Source organism: Linepithema humile, chromosome 3 (genome assembly GCF_040581485.1).
Source record: "Linepithema humile isolate Giens D197 chromosome 3, Lhum_UNIL_v1.0, whole genome shotgun sequence".
Classification (NCBI taxonomy): Eukaryota; Metazoa; Arthropoda; class Insecta; order Hymenoptera; family Formicidae; genus Linepithema; species Linepithema humile.
In genome coordinates this window covers 12,482,333-12,489,337 of record NC_090130.1, presented here as the reverse complement: position 1 = coordinate 12,489,337, position 7,005 = coordinate 12,482,333, and positions in this window count along the sequence as shown.

Below are 7,005 nucleotides of genomic sequence, written 5' to 3'. Positions count from 1 at the left end.
TGGAACCAGTCTCTCTTCTAGACTGAAGTGCTAGGTGTTATTGCACTTTTAGATTATAGCGATCGATGGTCATCGCTTACGTCACTAATTAGATGACGAGGCATTTGGCTATTTTTTTTTTTTGCATTGCCCGTCAACATTTAAGGAAAAGCCAAATGCTTCGGGAAATAGGACGAAGACATACAATTAGGGGGTCCAACGACGGGTAAGACCCGAAAGAACGCACCCAACGATACAGGACAAACAAGTGGAGAAATACAAGGAGATTTGGGGGACGGGTTCCCCACACAAATATTTGCCCCCGCTCACCCAATGCCCTCTCGATCCCGCTGCACTGGCCCGGTGTGAACCACAGATGTCATTTGATTCCACCGGGTCCAGTTGGTATGGCTGCCCTGCAGCACCCTAGTGGTAATGCCCCGTACTAGTCCCTTTGTGAGCCACATGCCCAGGAGCCAGTCAGCGGACGCAAGATACCAGATTCCCCTCCACGAGATGGTACAAGAGGAGAACCCGATGTCCGACGGATGGACGCCGGTCTCCCGAGAGATTGCCTCACGAAAGGTCGCGTTATCCCTATAATAACGCAGTTTGCGTTCGTGGGCATTCCCCAGAGGAGCTGCGTCGCTGACGACCTGCGTGTCCAGCACGACGGCCCGCGAGTCACGCAGGCAAAGCAAGTCAGGCTTGCGTTTGCCCTCGGCCGTGTTGTACGCAGGTTCTTTGCGTACGGTCCAGCCCGCGTTCCTCAGTCCTGCAGCCAGGACCCGGCACACTACGTTGTGCTGAAGAACGCGACCACCGTGGTTGCGGAAGCAACCCTGGATGACGTGCGCGGCTGTCTCGGTGGAATTACAGCCGGCCCGACATCTGGTGGCGTACAGCTCGCGCCTCACCCCCCTCGACGTACGAATACGCGTCGGAAGAGTATTAGCGCAAACATGCACGTGCTGGACGAAATCACGGCCGGAAATAGCGTGACTCCCGTGATCCACCCACCACGAGGACATGTTAGAATCCTGACACTCTCGCACAGTTCGTAGCTGTCCACCGATTGGTGGAGTCAGCGGGACCACCACTTGTCCCGCAGGTGTTTTGTGGCCAAACACACGCGTCCCGTGTGAGCGCTTGACGCGCCCACTCGCGGCGGATCACCCAGGTGTGTTGGGTGATGGCCTGCACCTGCGGGGCAGTCGAGGATTCCAGGTTGCGAAGACGTTGGTACAGCAGACTTGGAACCGTGGTGGCCAATGCGGGAATGCCAAGCCCGCCACTCGAGACCGGTGAGTGGAAGAAGGCCGTCGGAACGTCCTTTGGAAGACGAAGCCATCTGCAAACCGCCGCGCGAGTCTGTACATCCAGAGTTCTTAGCTTGCCAAGTGTGGCCCTTCCTAAGACCAGCGAGTGGTAAAGGCGAGGGAGAAGAAAGCAGCGGATGATTTTCAACCGCTGCTGGGGCTTCAAAGGTGCTCTGCTCAGCCGGCTCAGATACATCAAAATATCCGAGCCGACTTTCCTTGGCCCTGCCGGTCGGAAATCGACCCCCAGATACCGCCACTCGGCGGCGGTGTCTAGCTGCGGAAGCTGCGTGCCATCGCGCAGCTGGAACTGGAGGGCCGTGATGATCTTGATTTTCTTTTCCCGACCGGAAAGGACGAAGGACAGAACAGAGCACTTTTTCCCTTGGAAAAGAAGCCCCATCTCCCTGGCCTTGTCTTCGACCACTCGCAAACAGGTCTGGAGGCCCCACTTGGTGGCAGCAAATAGGAGAACATCGTCAGCATACGCTATGCTGTTGATACGATGTTCTCCAAGCTGGTATCCGACATCGGCAGGTATAGCTCTCATGACCACGTCTATCACCATGCAAAAGAGCACTGGCGATAGCGGGTCCCCCTGCTTGATGCCTCTGCCGATACCAGAGAGCTCGTACCTGACACCGCGCACTTCAAACTTCGTGCTGCTACGGGCGTAACTGTTCCCGATATAATTAATGAGGCCGTGAGGCAGACCCAGGCTAGTCAAGGCGTTGGTGATAGCACCATGGCTGACACTATCAAAGGCCTTCGCGAAATCCAGGGAGGCGACGTGCATTTCTCGACGACGGGACCTGGCATCCATTAAAAGGAATGCCAGTACGGCGACATTTTCACCGCACCCGTCGTCGACGCACCGCTGTCGAAGATTGACAACTCGCGAAGCCTCTGGGCCAAGATCTTATGAAGATGTCTCGCGACCACGAAGGTTATTGAGATCGGACGGAAATCACCCGGTCGAGAGCATTCGCCCTTTTTCGGAATGAAAACCGTCCGACTCACCAACAAATTTGCTGGAAAACCTTCGCAATGCAGCACGATGTTGAAGAGGAGAGCCTTGATAGAAAATGGCATGGCTCTTCATAAACGCATACTAATGCCGTCCAATCCGGAGGCCGAGTTGAGGGGCAGGTTGACGGCTGCCACCTCCTCGTAGGAGATCAGGGACCAGGTGCCCAGCAGCTCACGCTTGGGTGGAAGTTGCGGAGCTGCTTCCACAGGCGTCGAGGCCTGCGCGACGAACGGGCCCCAGTGTGCAGTCATCCGCTGCACATCCGGGACGACGTCCGTCTCGGAGGCACCGTCCAAGATCTCTTTGGCCGCGCGCGACATATGCGAGCGGAAAAGGCGCTGTACGCGCGCGTACTCCGCTCGCCGTCGCGCTCTTCTTGCCGGATTGGCGACTGTGCGTCTAGGCGGTCGCACTTGAGAGGTCGTCGGAGGATAAACGCTGGTCAGCCACGGACCCACGGACTCGATACTCCGCCTCTATCCAGTATTCCTGATCTGATTTGGACCAGGAAGTCGGAATTCAAACCCTGGATGGCTTCTACGACCAGGATGAGAGCGCGTATAGCGCCGGCAAAACTGCCGTACATCTCACCCCAGCCGGGAGAGGGTGGTGATGGCGGAGGCGAGGCCGGAGACCCACGACTGAAGATGGGTTGAGGGAAAGCAGAAGGACTGGAGCCGCCACCGGAGAGAAACGAACTCTCTCCAGACGTGGCGGACAGATCCTCCAGGGCCGCAGCAACGAGGCGCCGGTACTCGCCGTTCTTCTGCATTCCCTTGATTGCGTCAAGAGAGCAGTTTGGAATAACGGCGAGAAGGTGTTGGTTCATAAACCGGACACCCCGATGCACGGCAAGGGCTTCCTCTCTTACCATCATGCGCTGTTCTTCGGCGCTCCATTGGCGCTTTATCCTCTCGACGTTGACCTCCTCATTAACGATGGCTTCGTGGGCTCGGCGACGATGTAAGCCGAGCCTGGACTTAGTGCTGAACACGCGGTCGCAATCTGGGCATGGGTACTGTTCGGGCAAAGGGACAGGGGCAGGGGCAGCAAGGACAGCAAGGGGCGGTTGAATTTGAGCCGCAGCCGGTGGCCGGCGGGAACGGCCTGGAGCGAGCTCGGGCGAGGGAGACGAAGATGCGGCAGGACCGGCGGCCCGAGGCTGCCGCCGGAGATTGTACCTTTCTCTCTGTGACGTGCCTGCCTGCCGTAGGCCCAAGAGGCTGGCAACCTCACTAGCCCGAGTGAGATTATAATAATCAGATATTTGTTTTCTAATGGAACTTAAATGTAACTATTGCAAATAGCAATTGAGTTTGTTTTCCACCGTGTGCGGGAAATCGCAAATGAACACAACTCCTCTTGTGATTATTGAATAAAAAAATTAAAGCCTTTTATTTTCAATGTAAAGTACTTTGGTACACAAGAAAAAAAAGAAAGAAAATAAAGAATAAACTTTCACTGTTTAGTTGATGCATACAATGCATATGTCGAGACTTAATGATATTATCCTATACTAAAAACTATAAAATATAGCATAAAAACAAATGAATAATGGAAATTAGAGTCCCTAAAATATAGAGTCTGGCCACTTGCCCTCAAAATGGCGTCTTTGTGTGGTGGGGATGACTCATATTGACGAAGTGAAAAGTGAACATAAGTCGAGATTATCGAGTGAATATTGCATTACTTTTTTAATTATTTTGTATCGTGATTACGCAAATAGTTATAATAAAGGTCAGTATATATATTATCAATAATAACTTGTGTTAAATGTAAAATATAAATGTTAAGAATTATATCCTTTTTTATAAGAGTGAAATCCGTGAGTTGTTTTGTAATCTTACAATATGATGATAATGATAATTATAAAATAAATTATTGTACAGATATTAATATAATAAACATTTATTTACAGAATATATAAGATGCCTTACTGCTGCGTGCCAAAATGTTCTAATTCGTGGAAAAAAGGTTATTCTATGCATTGCTTGCCAAGGAATATTGACAGAAGACAACAATGGATTGCAAATATAAATAAAAAAAATATAGATCTTTCAAAAGACTGGTTTGTATGCGAGGTAAGCTTCATATATTGTTTTGTAATACAAACATTTATAAATAATATTAATGTAATTAATATTCAACAGATACATTTTTCATCAGAAATGTGGAAAAAACCACGAATAGATGGAAAGAAAAAGCTGAAAAGTAATGCAATACCTACCATTTTTGGACATGTAAGTTCTATTTCTTTATATTATTATATTATTCATATTATATTAGTATTCTTTCTTATATTTGTTATATGTCACACAATGCAGAATGAAATAAACACTACATCAGCTATATTTGGAGAATCATCAAGCCAAGCCACAGTAGGAGAATCATTAACAAGCCAAGCCACACTAGGAGAATCATCAACAAGCCAAGCCACACTAGGAGAATCATCAACAAGCTAAGCCACACTAGGAGAATCATCAACAAGCCAAGTCACACTAGGAGAATCATCAACAAGTCTTGAGCTTAAGCTTAAGAACGCAAATATGATAATTGTTAAGTTAGATAAATCAAAAACTATACTTAAAAATCATATAAGATGGTTTATAGAGATCAAAACAAGAAATTAAAAAAACAAATATGTATTTTGAAAACAAACAAGAACTTCTGCAAGATATTAAATGACGATCAAATTATAGCTCTTAACAGACAAAATGCACGAAGTTGCAGGTGGTCCAATAATACTGTCATAAAAGCCCTTCGATTAAGAATGTCATGTGGTAGTAGTGGTTATAAAGAATTATTGAATCAGAATATTCCTCTGCCATCAGAGCGTACGCTTAGAAGAAAACTCGAAAATATTAATTTTGAACCTGGCGTTTGTGACCAAATATTTGATGTACTAGAGCAACAAGTTTCACAATTTACTGATGACCGAGAAAAAGACTGCATGCTAGCAATCGATGAAATGAGCATAACTGCAGAACAGATTGATCCGTTTACGAAGTGTTCTTTGGCATGTCATCTTTACCTGATAAACTTGGTATACACATAATATAATATAATATAATATACACTCACCCGAAAAAAAAGCGGTACACTGAAAATGTGAGAAAAATTCATCAAATTTCAACTGACGATAACTTCGTAAATAATAAAGATAGAAAGTTCTATAAAATATGGAAATGAAGCTAAAAATCTCTACTTTAAGAATCAATTTATTTCAATGTTGCAAAATAAATTTATTGAAAATGGCGGATGACAAAGCGCGAGCATGCAAAATTGAAAAATAATGGTTCGAGTTTGCGACGGTGCACGGTATAAACAAAAAATTGTAGCTTATTGGGATTAAAAGCGTACGAAAGTACAGAGTCTCCTCTTTAAAATGCTTTTTTATGCATCTTGATACGATGATTTTTCGCCGAGAGATTCGCATTTGAAGAAAAAGGCAGATTCTTACTTCAAATGCGAATCTCTCGGCGAAAAATCATCGTATCAAGATCCATAAAAAAGCATTTTAAAGAGGAGACTCTGTACTTTCGTACGCTTTTGATCCCAATAAGCTACAATTTTTTGTTTATACCGTGCACCGTCGCAAACTCGAACCATTATTTTTCAATTTTGCATGCTCGCGCTTTGTCATCCGCCATTTTCAATAAATTTATTTTGCAACATTGAAATAAATTGATTCTTAAAGTAGAGATTTTTAGCTTCATTTCCATATTTTATAGAACTTTCTATCTTTATTATTTACGAAGTTATCGTCAGTTGAAATTTGATGAATTTTTCCCACATTTTCAGTGTACCGCTTTTTTTTCGGGTGAGTGTATATATTTGTAGAGAATGACGAGACAAAACTTTTTTCTATTTGCAGTTTTTTTATTCGATGCTTATTTTTAATAATAAAAATTGAAAACTTAAAAATTTTTATCTTCAAATTCAATAAGATTTTAAAATATAAATCGTCGTAACTTGGCCAAATATTGTTGAAATGGATTAAAATTTGGTATACGCATGCAGTGTAGTCTAGCGATGCTCACAAAACAACAAAGAAGCTGAAAATTGCCTATTATTTAATAATATTTAATTGCAAATTGAGACTGCTCGGAAACCACGTTTTTTTAGTTTCGTCAACAAAAAGTATCGAGAAAATTTCAGATTTTAAACAACTTTCAGTGAGACATTTGTTCCTCTCTATCGAAGGAAGATTTCTGGAAATTTTCAGATCGATTCATTGAAAATTTACGGAAATATGCATTTTATAAGAAAACATGCGACGCCACCAACGACAGCTCCGTGTGTGCACTGAGCACCATCAGGCAGCCGTTCTGTTTTCTTATAAAATGCATATTTCCGTAAATTTTCAATGAATCAATCTGAAAATTTCCAGAAATTTTCCTTCAATAGTGAGGAACAAATGTCTCACTGGAAGTTGTTTCAAATCTCAAATTCCCTCGAGACTTTTTGTTGACGAAACTAAAAAAACGTGGTTTCCGAGCAGTCTCAATTTGCAATTAAATATTATTAAATAATAGGCAATTTTCAGCTTCTTTGTTGTTTTGTGAGCATCGCTAGACTACACTGCATGCGTATACCAAATTTTAATCCATTTCAACAATATTTGGCCAAGTTACGACGATTTATATTTTAAAATCTTATTGAATTTGAAGATAAAAA